The sequence below is a fragment of the Lissotriton helveticus genome, chromosome 12, assembly GCF_964261635.1.
Source record: "Lissotriton helveticus chromosome 12, aLisHel1.1, whole genome shotgun sequence".
In the NCBI taxonomy this organism is placed as follows: Eukaryota; Metazoa; Chordata; class Amphibia; order Caudata; family Salamandridae; genus Lissotriton; species Lissotriton helveticus.
The window spans coordinates 656,133,565-656,146,695 of NC_136073.1; the positions used below are offsets into that span (position 1 = coordinate 656,133,565).

A 13,131-nucleotide genomic window follows, 5' to 3' on the forward strand; every position below is an offset into this window, starting at 1 on the left:
GGAACACAATAATCAATGCATGTCGCCATTCAGGGGGCATAAACTTGGACTGCGCTGCTTCCTGTATAGCCGCAAGATAGTTGGGCTCTAGCAGGGCCATATAGGCTTTATGGAGTTCACTTGGAAGTCCTATGGGGCCAGGTGCCTTACGAGAGTGTAGATCTGCTAATGCAGTGGTAATTTCTTCCAGGGTCAGGGGGGCCTCCAGTGACCTCCTTAGACTCCTCAGAGAAAGTCCTCAGGGGAATGTTATCAAAGAATTGTTCAATCTCTGAGGCCTCAAGAACCTCACAGGCAGAATATGGAGAGCAATAGTAGTCCCCAAAGCTATTTGCTAGTTCAACCGGGTCTTTCACCAGTGTGTTATCAGGGGTATGGAGTCCTGGAAGGAGAGCACCTTTTTGCGTCTGCTGGCATAATCTGAACAGGAGTTTACTAGATTTGTCCCTCCATTGATAGATCCTACTATGGGTCGCAAGCCATGCACCTTGTACCTCGTCCATTAGCTCTCCCTGGTTTTGCTATTGAACCAAGCACAATTGATGACACACCTCAGCCCCAACCCTGTCCCGGGACTGACGTTCTAACGTTATGATTTGTACCTCTAGCCTAATGAGCGTCTGTTGTCGCCGTCTATGTTCCGCAGTAGAGAAACTAATATCCACCCCTCGCAACATAGGCTTCATAGCCTCCCAGAAGGTACAAGCTGAGGACATCGAACCTTCATTATGTGTAATGTACTTCGTCAGCCTGTTGTGGATATGGGCACGATATGTCTGGTTCTGTAGGTGCCATCCCGAGAGCAGCCGGCGAAAGGGGGATATCTGCTTGGGCCTATCAAAAGATGAATGTCCACCGGGGAATGATCCGATAAGCCCCTGGGGAGGATCTCAGCGGTCGGCGTTCTGTGGGCGAAGGCACGAGGTGTAAATATGTAATCAAGCCTAGAAATGGAAGTGAGTGTGGGAAAAGTATGTTAAACTGGTCTCAGTGGGGTGATGTAGCCACCATGTATCTACCCATCCCACCATGTCCGCCATGGTGCGTAGCTTCGAGACAAGGGGTCCCGTCCCCGTTGAGTGCCACCTATCTACCCCCGGAGACATTATATCATTACAATCTCCACCAATAACTGAAAGGCCGTTGGGCAGGGAGCCCCAGATCTCAACCAGGCGGTCTAGGCGCTTCTGACCAAGGGCGGAGGGGCATATGTGCTGCAGAGCACTATGTGTTCTCTCGCTACTGTACCGTGCACGAATATGTACCGGCTGTAGATATCGGACATTTTTTAATATTCGGGTAAATGCGGTGGTCAATCGGGATGGCAACCCCCTAGAGCCCTGGGTGAACCCTGCATGGAAGGTGGGTATGTAGCCATAGCGAGCCAGACATAAAGCCTTCATGCCTAGCATGTGTGTTTCCCGTAAAAGAATATCCACGCCAATGTGTTTGGCCTGTCAGAGCACCGTGCCTCGATTCATTTTGTCAAGAAAGCCCCTCACATTCCAGTTCATGACATATACTTGCCCGGGGGACTGTCCTAAGTGTTCTGCTGCCATTGTGTCATGGGGTACCTGGATTTGGGTGCCAATGATCGGGGAGGGGTAGTCACAGGGACATACAAGCTATGCAGCCAAAGTAAATCAAAACAAACAGAACTTGAACCAATAATCCGTTCCCCACACCCATCCCACCCCAATACCTCCAAACAGCAGAAGTATCTGTCGCGGAAAGCCTGGCTGCCCACCCCCAACAGGGGGGCATTAGACAGTCTCCCCAATTAATCCCCAAAGTCCCTAAAAGACTCAAGTTATACAGGGAGATAGGAGCATAAGCGGCCCCATAATGACCTGAAAACATGTCTGTAAGCATGAAGAATTCCCAAGGGCCTCCCCCAGGAGAGACAGATCAACTCTGATGCTTTTACTTCTTTGCAAAAGGCAAATTATTGACATCTTGCTTGTTAGCCTTGAACCGCCATGAGGATCTCGATCTATGACGCCTTTTTTAGGTCTCTGCTGACTGGCCAAAGGCGGGTGCATGTTCCGCCTTCTCTCTCCCGTGGTCTAGGGAGCTCGGGAGCGAGCAGCAGCCCCACACTGTGCCTGCTGCATTCCTGAAATTATTTTCAGTGCGGGCACGCACGCACCACTCGCACCACTCTGCTTGTTTCATGTGCAGTAACTTCAGTGTGAAACAACTGATTGTAACTGAGAAATGCCACGTTCCGGTGGTTGTTCAGAAAACGAGGAGCACGTGATGTTTGGTAACGCTGCATGCGTTCTGTGCGCGTGTCATATGAGTTGCCAAACTTAGGGAAAGCCTAAAAGTGTGTGCGCGTGTTACCCACATCTACTGGGGGGACGCTCCTGGGGACGTCAGGACGAGAGTTCAGTGGGGAGGAAGGAGGATTTGAGGATCCCTGACAAACATAAATGAACCTATTCCCAAAGCAAGACAAGAGCCCTGAGAGAAGCTGAGGAGAGAGGTGCAAGCTTGCACAAGGTGCACCCCTGCGAACCCCATCACCTGCAGAGAGAGGATCCTCGTGAGGAGCAGGCAGGCAGGGGCGGGATCTGCCCCCACAGCCTGTCTGTGCGGCGGACATGCCTGGGACGGGAGGCGTGCGCGGGGCTGGCAGCCGTGCAAACCCCAGGTGAGTGTCAGCGCTGCGTCCACTATCCCTGCAGCTTGCATGGCCGACCTACCCGGCGTCAGCATGGCAGAGCTTCAACGAGCTGGCGGATACCTAGATGTTTCCATAGGCGTATCTGCCACTGGTGCATCAGGTGCAGTGGCACCGGGCCCACAGGCTTCAGGTGCCCACTGAACTCTGGGTATTGCTGTCATTTAGAATTGAAACCTCAGCCAGTGGGCCCAGTTCCTTTGTGCGGACGGTGTGGTGCTTGGACTACGTGCTCGCAGCATGGTTGCTGCTACACCGGGCATTCCAACAAAACACCGGCCACCTCCACACACCAAGCCTGGGAGGACGACACAAGGGTGTTACTTCATCTCTCGCTTGACGCCATTAGGGGTTCACTAATTTACATGGGGAATCCATCATTAGAGAGGATGTGGTTTAACAATTGGCTTTGAATTTGGGGAACCTCGTTCGAGACTGACCGGAAGCTCAAGCATTTTGTGATTCTGTGCAAATCACTAAATCTCTGTGCCTAAAAAAAAAAAAAAGAATGTGTCCGTCTGTAATGCATCTGGTCCTCATGTAAAGCGCTCTGATACCTTTGGGTCGAGTTTGCACTGTGTTACACTGCACACACAAAAAAAAAACCTTGCCGTTAGGTTGGTGAAATTTCCTGTTCACTAGTTACAAGAGGTCTGTGCAGCTACAGCTGAGAGTCCAGTTGTATCTTGGCTCTTATTGGTGTGCAATCCTATATAACGTGAGGCATTTCATTTTAGTATATTAGATTACATCATTGCGCCGAGCTGATGTTATTAGAAGAGACCGATTACAAACGTGCTTAGAACCACATATGCCCCCTCTGCCCTGACGACCAGGCGATTTGTGAACCTAGAGGCAAGCCCCCCTCCCTATAAGTGCTTACACCGAGAGCTGATGTGTTTGAAGGTGCTCTTATGTGATGTAGGAAAATGAGGCACTGTGAAAACAGTAATTGCCTAGGATCACACAATGTGGTCAAGTGGCTGCCGGGACTGGTGCAAGGTTTCCGAGTTTTACATTGTGCAGTTCAGCCACTATATGGTTATTTTTCTTTCTCCCATTTTCTATCACAGCTTAATGCTTTATTTTTAAGTCTCTGAGGCACTAAATCAGTGCATTGTATTCAGTGCATACCGTTATTACATATTAAACAAGGTTGACAAAAAAGCCTTTCTGGAAAATATTTTAAAAAGTTAAGGAAAGTTTCTGTAAGTTATTTTAATGAAAATATCACCTGCTTCCCCTGACTTAACAAAGAGAACGATTTTAAGTCAATTGCATCTATTTAAAAAACATACTTGAAAGTCACATATGTTTACAACCGCTTCATTATCAGTCAATGGAAAAAAAGACATTTCCACGATTTGTTTTCAAAACCACCCAATTGTTTGTTCGAAACAGTCAGCAGGTATGGATTGGGTCTTAAAAAACTCAGTCGTTACAACCTGTCCCAGCATTTACAGAGGATTGCATTCTTGACAACAATATTTCTGTGTCCAAGCGATCGGTTTTCTTCACACCGTCATCTGGCAAAAAGCCGACATGACACAGCGAAAACAGTTTCAAAACAATATTGTTTTTAACTTGTTAATCTTCATCAATTTCACAACTGTGCTCTGCATATTCTTGCAGTTTCAAAATCTATGTGTAAGTAATGTGTCCTTTTCTCCCTCTCAATAAATAACAAGCGTTGGCATAGCCAATAGGTCTCGTCTTTGGGACCTTATAAGTGTTTAGCCCTGCAACAGTTGATGTTGTTGCACCAAGGATAATGTGGTGGATAACTAAACACTTACAAGGTCCCAAAGGCGAGACCTATTGGCTATGCCAATGCTTGTTTCTTTTAGTTTCGTTTGTGCCCTGGTCGAGTCTCCTGTCGAAGAGTCCGAGTCCCTGGGCGGCAGAGTATGTGGCCTGAGCTGCAGCTGTTCATCTGTCCAGGCAAATACCTCCTCCGGAGTAGCAAAAAATAATGTGCAAGAGTTGAAGACCACCCTCAGGCGAGCCGCATACAGGAGCATGTATGGGATCTTGAGGCCCGAAGGCGCACCTTTGCATCCACGAAGGATTAACGCTGTTGCTGCACCATTTTTGTATAATCCGGGAATATCATGATCCGAAGGAGCTCATACTTCAATTCTGCCCGAAGCCTGGCCTGCTGCAGATCATGTTGCGATCTCTGAAGTTAAAACAGGTCAAGGACTTGCTCCGGGTAGGGGCTTCTGCTGTAAGGCCCTATTTGCCAGTTCAATCACAGTGACAAAGTTTTGTTCGGGAGCCAAGAGGTATGCAATTGTGTGAGGAACTTTCCAGCATCATTGCCCTCACAATTTTTCGGGAAGCCTACAAAGCGGAGATTATTCCTCCAGGCCCGCCCTTCAGCATCCTCCGCTCGCAGTGCAAGGCCCTTAGTAAGTTATTTTAGAGAGGTAACTTTGCGTTGTAGTGTGGTTACTGCATCTTCAACTCCTGAGACCCATCTCTGTCTCCATGATGCGGTCAACTGCGTTACTCAGATCTTGGTGCAGGAGGGATACCTCATTCCCCACTGCCCCGGCCTGGTTCTCCAATGCCTGCCTGGACTGGGTAATGGCTTGCAAGAGGTTGCGTTGTCCGTCGAGCCGGGTGCGACCTCTGCACCCTAAGTGGGAAGGGACGCCGTGGCTGTGAATCTGTCCATAGGGCTTTGTTTAGGGCCTTGCCCGAGGCCTTGTCTTTAGACATGCTCCGTTGATTGTAATCTAAGGGGACTGTGAACCGTGTACAATGCACTTTCTGGTCCCGCGACACCATGCACCACTCGTCTCACTGGAACCGATCCGCCAGCATGTGAGGGGGAAGAGCAGGGCCACGGGCATCACTAACCAGACGTGATCCACCTGAAGTCCTGGGCCACCATCTCCAATACCCACTTCTTCTAGCCCACGGTGCCATCTAATTTGATGCTACCGAGCCACTTCTATCAACAATAGGAACACCAGCGATGAATTGCCTGCTCCCCGGGATCACCAATCCGGTACAGCTGCTTAGGGGCCTACACTGGATTCCGCACGCAGTCCCATCTACACATTCGCTGCAGCCCGTAAAGTCTCTAGGTCGGGGTGATGATGCTAGGCACATAAAGGAGGCCAGGACGTTATGCTCTGCACTAGGCCTCAACAGAATTGGAAGAGGGAGGGCCAAACCCTGCCGCACCGAACACTAGTCCGGCCACCTCAGCCAGGAGCTCTCCTGCGAACTCCCCCCCCCCCCCCCCCCAATGGACGCCTCACCTCACCACCACTGCATGGGCTCCAGCGCCTCCACTCCGCCCCCTGAGGCTCCACAGCTCCCGATCCAGGGAGCACTGCCACTCACAGCCCCGCTTGACCTTAACTTAAGGTCCTGGCTTCCTGCACTGCGTAGGCCCAGCCTACGCCCGGCACCAGCAGACTTTTTCCGGCGGGTTTCTCCCCAGGCAGGCACTCGGTGTTCCCTGGCACCCGCCAACATCCCAATATTACAGGCAAGTCGGGAAAGACCTCCAGGCACGTCCTGCGCTGCCTCTGCGCCATCTACAGCACTTCCAAGGTTGTGGGCCCCTGCCCGAAAAGAATCATGAACAGCCCGGTGGCGGCTCGCGGCTCTGTTAACCGCCCAGAGTCACCCCGGGGTCTGACAGACCCAGGAACTCCGCAGAGGCAGCCTGTTTATGCCGCTTTTAGGCAGGATTTCATGGCGGGCCAGCGGAGCCCATTCATTCAGAGAGCGTCCGCTATGTCAGGCTGCTTGGCTTTGCCGCCCATCTAAAGGTAATTTTAAGTGTTTTTGAACAGTTTAGCAATCGTTTTCTCAACTCCAAAAGTAATGTTCCTACCAAACCAGTATTCACTGTCTGTTGAAAAGTAACATTGTATGAAGAGTTTAACTTACCTGATACTAAGTAATGACTGTTCAACCACACTAACACAAAAGAGAGTAATGTATTATCCACTTTTGCCTCTGCTATACCTTTGGGGATCCAATGGACTCTGTGCACACTATACCTACTTTGGTATAATATATACAGAGCCAGCTTCCCACAGGGTCTGTAATTTGTAAATGTCTTGCACTCCTCTGTGTTAAGCCTAAGGCTGCTTGACCACACTACCCCCTAATAGAGCACTTTGGGATTGCATAGCAAGCTCCTGTTCACTCATAAGGGAACCTATGGGCCCTTTACACAGTATATCAACTAACTGATATATCGCATAAAGAGCCAACTTCCTACAAGGACATAATTAAATTGACATGATTTGTACATTGATCACAATATTAGAGTTTGCCTCTTAATAGTTTCCTGAGGCCTAAAAAGGGGCACTCCAAACATTTCTGTAGCAATCATCAAGCAGTGAGATGGTGGTGACTGACCTATTAATCAAAATTCAGGATGTACATTATTTTGCTTTGTGCTTTCAATCTGCTAGAGACTACTAGCCGCAGATTCCTTAACGTAGGCATGAGACTGGACCTGGAAAAGTTTTTGCCTCAGCATCCCTGCGCGCCGGGGGGCAGCATCACGCGACTCTGCCCAGGCGTTGTCCGTGTAAGTGACATCAGCGAGGTCACATAAGTCCCACCCCGGGCCGCCTATGTCAGTTTTTTCCTTTTCCGCGTGCAATGCGGATCTGGATCGTGCTCCGGGCCTGTTCAGGCCTTTCCCTTTCGCTTATTGCGTTGTGTGTGGGAACAGTGTGCGAATGCCTTCGGGCTTTAGATGTGCCCGTCTTGTGCGCGCCAGATGTCGGCGACGGATCTTCACCCCATCTGCATGTGGTGTTTGGGGGAACACCACGACTCCACTGATTGTGAGGTGTGCCAGCAGATGAAACCGAATTCTCGGCGGGAGCCCCGGGTGAAACTTCTCTCTGCTCGCATGTCCAGGTCGGCGTTGTCACCACGCCCGGCCCCTGCGGAGAGTTTTCAGAACCGTCGCCTCCGTCTTCGACATCGTCCCTCTCCCAGGCTGCAAGAGCGTTGCTCACCTGTCGGTAAGTGTCGCAGTTTGTCCCCGAGGGCTGGTTCTCGGCCTGTTGGGAGTGTGGGCTCTCTGCGGGTGTTGTGGCCCCGCGTGTCGTCCCCTTATCCGCCGTTTCCCGGTGTGGGGGCGACTAGAGCCTAGTTGGAGACATATGCGGTGGCTTTGCAGGCCTCGTTGGCTCCTCCTCCTCCTTCTTCTCCCTCCTGGGACGTCAGCGAATCCCCTCCAGTGTGCGGGGCACTCAGCGGCGATGCCGGCAGCTCCGGCCCCGTCTGGTTCAGATCCCGGTTCGGAAGATGTGGTGCAGTTGGGGTGCTGCCCTTTGGGGGTCCCTCCTTCGGCCCGCAGCGCCTCTGCTTTGCAGGAGTCCCTGTGGTGCCGCTGGAGGTCGCCGGGACTCCAGAGTCCCACTCTGTCCTCGGGACAGGTGGTGGCCTCGTCTGAGGTGACGCCGTTTCTGCGCCGGCTGCTGCTGGCCCTGGCGGCTCCACAGGGGCTGGTGGAGGGCCCTTCTCGTCCAGTCACGGGCAGAGTTTTGTGGGGGACCCCTCGTCCTTCCCCGGGTCCCTCTTGCCCCTCCACGCAGGCAGCTTTCTCGTCAGCGGTCGGGTCGACGCCTTTCCGGCGCGTTCCCTCGCCGCTCCAGCCCGGTCTCCGGCGCCTTGCGCTGTGGCGGAGGTCGTTCCGGTATCTCCCCGGGCGTTGGACGACTATGTCCTGCCTCAGAGTGCGGACTCTACGGCGCCAGGCTGGCGTCGGGCCGTTGACTCGTCCTCGTACGCCTCTTCTCCAGAGGTTCGACGCTTGCTGGTGTCATCCTCGACGGAGCCGGGGCCGACGCGTCGTGGCTTCTTCCCCCTGACGTCGTCGAAGGACGGCTCGTCGCCGCTGCCGCGGTCTTCTCTGGAGGCGCCGCAGGTCCACCACTCCTCAATCCCTCTTCGTCCTTTCCGGACCTGGCCCTTCCTTCCTCCGGTGGGCTTGGGGGAGAGCCGCCTTACCTTGCAGCCGTCGCCTACTGAGGAGCTGCTTTCCCCACCGTGGGGCCCTAAGAATTTGGGTGCGGCCTTCGCTCGTGCTGTTTCCACGGCTGCGGGAATTTTGCGCATGGGTGCTCCAGCTACCCATTTCCCCGAGGATCATCTTCTGGAGGTTCTCCATCAGGGCTCTGGTGGTAGGGAGCTGCTGCTTCACTTTGAAGGTTCGCTTCATTCTTCTCTTTTGGGGACTTGGGGCCATCCCGCCACTGGGAACCCGGTGCCCCAACACCTTCTGCACCACCATCATCCGGCGCCACGTGATCCGGTGTGTCTTTCCCTCCAACCCTCTACCAGAGACCCTCGTTTGCTGAATGCCTTTCCCTCTCTGCCGCCGCTGTTGTCTTCCCCGTCACGGGAGGCCTGCTGGCTGGACTCCTGGGGGCGCAATATATTCGCCTCCACCAGTGCAGCTCTGCGGACTCTTAAAACGCTGTGTGTTTTGGCTAGGGCCACTTCTTGCTTGTGGGACTCGGTGGAGTCCCTTATATCAGCCGCTTCTCAGGAGGGTGCCTGTGTTGATTTGAGGCACCATGTGTTGGATGGCCAGGAGCTGGCGGCGTTTATTCTTTGCTCCGCCCTGGGCATCTCAGAGGTGCTTGGTCGTGCCATAGCTTCTTCAGTTGCACTTCGTCGCCATGCCTGGCTTCGGGACAGTGTGTTCCCGGAGAACGTTCGCGAATGGCTGGTGGACCTTCCTTTCGATGGCGCTCTTTTGTTCCACACTCCTGCAGACTCTGCCATCCAGAGGTTTTTGGCGGGGGTTCGGCCTCCTCCTCCCCCTCAGTGACCTGTGAGTTGATCGGGTTTTTGGGAGGTTTTCTTATGTTGGGGCGGGTCGCCCCAGTTGTGTGGTCTGTGTGCTTCATGTGCATTCGAGTTCTCCTTGTTGGGACTGTGGTTCTGTTGGCTGCTGGCCGGCCCTTCTTGACTGTGGGTTTTTTGCTTCGGGTTTCTACACCATGCTGGCCCTGAGACTAGGCCTTCTGTTTTTTCTCTTTGGCTGCTTGACAAGCCTTCTGCGGGTTTTTTTCCGCAGGTATTTTCTGTTATCCTCTGCTGCGGAAGTTTTCCTAAGAGGTTCCCATGTCTTGGGAAGTAACATGCCCTATGTGGGCCAGTGGTAGCTGTTATATAACTCTGTCATGCGCTGGGGGGCTGTGGTCGCCTTCGGGCCTCTGTTCTCCGTGGCGTTACGGTATGTTGCGGACGCAATCCTCTTGCTGATGGCTTGAGTTGCGCCCCGGGGTGTCCTTCTCCTGGGTCACTGCGCTGTTAGCCTGGTCTGGCCTGCTGTCTGGCCTGGCGTCTTGGCTCTGTCTCGTTCCACTTCTTTTTGGGCTGTGTGCGTGGACTCCTCCCTGGAGCGTGTCTGGACCCTTCTTCGCCTTCTTGCTTTCTGTCTTCGGCTGACGTCTGGCTTGCCCTGAGTGCATCCTTCCTTGGTGCTCTCGGCGTCTGGTTGAGCTTGCCGGTGCCGGCCTACTGTCTTTCTGCACCATTGTGCCTTCTTGGCGCTTTAGTGGGACAGTCATCCTTGCCTTGTCCGCTTCTTCTAGTTGGCCCTGCATCAGTTTCACCTCTCCTCCCTGGGGATGAGATGGTTCTTGTGTTATTGTCCCCCTTTCGGGCGCAGTCTGTCCCTGCGGAGCGTTGGATGGTTTTTCCTGGGTGACCCCGGGCTTCCCTGTCTGCTTCCACCTGCTTATTGTTGGCAGTGCCGTTCTGTCTGGTCTATTGCCTTCAGGCTGTGATAGGCTTGGCTGCACTCTTCACTGGGTGTGTTCCTAGTGGGGGTGGGGGGGGGGGGCTTGCCTTTGCTCTTCCTCTTCTCCTTGGAGTCTCTAGGTTGCCCTTCACCCTCTGTGCTCCTGATATTGTCTTGGCCTTGGGTGAAGGTTCTGTTGCCTTGTGTGGGTGTGGGGTGCTTTGGCCTCCTTTCGCCTTGCCTACTTTTCTTCTGCTGAATGAGGACGGGCTACCTCTTTTCTTGTCTTCTCGCATCCCCTCTGGGGCCGGTGGTCCTCTAAGTGTAGGAGTTCCCCTTGCCTGGGGGGGACGGGGCTCTTCGCCCTGTCTTCTTGAACCGTCCCCTGTGGGACTCTGTTATGTCCAGGCGGGTAGGGTCCTCTTGCAGGCCCTCCTCCCCTCTGGGTATGGCTAGGGTATCTATTCTACGTTAAGGAATCTGCGGCTAGTAGTCTCGATCAGATGTACGAGTTACTTACCTTCGGTAACGATGTATCTGGAAGAGACGATTCTAGCCAAAGATTCCTTCACGGCCCTACCTTCCTCCCCGTTCTGCAAGGACTTTTTGGTTTGGTCTTCTGCATTCGCCTCCCTGTGGGCGGCTGTGTTTATTTGTTCCCTTTCCCAACCTTTTGGCATTTTGGAGGATAGGTTTATAGGTTCTTCGGTGCCCTTATGCTCTGGTTGATCCAGGTTGGGGCCTACCTTCCACCCCGCACCCCCTCCTCCCCCTTTATTACTAGGGTTCTGGGCCCTCTTTTATCCTCTAGGTTGGGGTCTTTTGGCTGTGCCTCTGCCCTTTATTCCTTATGAGGGTTGTCCCACTCTGTGATGGGGCTGTCTTGGAGTTTGCCGTTCCTGGTTTGTCCCGGGCTGGTTCCCCTTAATTGTTTTTGGTTCGGGTTGTGGTCCTGCTACATGTTATCATGACATTTTTACATATGTTCGTTGTCTCCAAGGGCGACTATCTCCGTACTGGCAGGGTTGCTGCTCAGGGCTGGGCTCTTCTTTATTATTTTCCCTGCCTTTGGGTACTGCAGTGCCTGGCACTGCTCTTTAGGTTTCGCCTCGTCGAAAGCTGCGCACCGCGCAGCTTTTTGGCGCAGGCGAAATCTAATGTTTACAAGTATGTGGCTTGGGAATCCGCCCTCTGTTCCATTGGCTAGCTCCATAAATGGAGGCTAGCCATTGGAACAGAGATCTGTCCGTCAATTGCGGAGCAGATTCGGGGGCGTTCCGGCCATTTTTACTCATCCTGCCCCTTTGACAACGTCATGCGGCCGTGGGCGGGCTTTTTTTTTGTCGTCCAGGTTTGTTTTGGCTATTCCGCGGCCGACTGCTGCCGGAGGAAGTCCAGGTCCAGGTGAGTGATTGTGGCCGTTCCCGCCGCCCCCCCTCCCGCTGTTCGTGTTCCCGTTCCTGCCCCCCCTCCCGCTGTTCGTGTTCCCGCCCCCCCTCCCGCTGTCCTTTCCCGCCCCCCTCCCGCTGTCCGTGCCTTTCCTGCACCCCCCCCCCCCCTCCCGCTGTCCATGTGTGCCCGTTCCCGCCTGCATTCTCTCTTTGCGGGAGGCTTTTAGCAGAATCCTGGCCTAAGCTGCATGGTCCCACTGTACATACATGCACAATGCAGATTGAGTGAATTTGCAGTAACTCTAACCGTGCACGTCTGTGTTCCTTCGGATGTTCACCCTCTCGCAGTGCAGCACTCTCGGCAATGGTGCCCCGATCTGCCCTGATCACTTTGAGGGATATCAAGGTCTTATGTGCTGATGCAGGATTACAGGAATGGAGTGGGTCGCCGATTGCCGACTTTGTTGCACACCACAATCCGAGGGATCCCTGCGTTAGTGAGTAGGGGCAGGCCTGAAGTAGCTGGACGATGTGGGGTGTGTACTTCTCGCTGGTCTCAGACTGCATGATGGCCGCCGTGATCTTTCGTCCCTGGGGTCAATCGATCCCACCACCATCCGCAGCTGAGATCAGAGGCCTGTGTTGTTGCCTGCAGGACCCCCCCGGGCTGTGCCGTCATCTGTTTGTTTCCACCCGCCAACCATCAGGGTGATCGATTGCAGGGTGTCCAGGGGTACCTCTGTGCCTGGTGGTTCCGTGTCACATTTGTGCGCCTGCCCCCCCCCCCCCCCTCCCGCTGTTCGTGTTCCCGTCCCCCCTCCCGCTGTCCTTTCCCGCCCCCCTCCCGCTGTCCGTGCCTTTCCTGCCCCCCCCTCCCGCTGTCCGTTCCCACCCCTGTCGGTGAGCTGGTGCATTGAAGCACTGGAGCTGCAATGGTGCACTAGTGCACCCTGGGGTGCACTAGTCTCGCGCGGATCGACACTCAGGCAAAACCGTTGCATTGTAAATGCTTGTTATGGTGTTGTTGCTCACCATTCTTTTTCCACTTTTTCTGCTCTTTCGCACACTGTTCTTATACTCTCACAGTTTTGCCTGCTGGCTCCGCGTTGTGGCGCGGAAAAGTTCTCAGAAGAAAACTGACGTAGGCGCGCCGGGGCTTATGTGACCGCGCTGACGTCACGTACGCAGACAACGCCTGGACGTGATGCCGTCCCCCCGGCGCGCAGAGATGCTGTGGCAAAAAGTTTTCCGGGTCCAGTCTCACACCTGAGGATAATTCTACGTTAAGGAATCTGCGGCTAGAATCGTCT

At 53.7% G+C, this 13,131-nt stretch overlaps 1 protein-coding gene across 1 annotated transcript in view; it reads left to right on the top strand.

Moving 5' to 3' along the window:
• RFWD3 (ring finger and WD repeat domain 3) overlaps nt 1-13,131 on the top strand; it is a 243,098-nt gene that overhangs the window by 40,399 nt on the left and 189,568 nt on the right. The window lies entirely within an intron of this gene.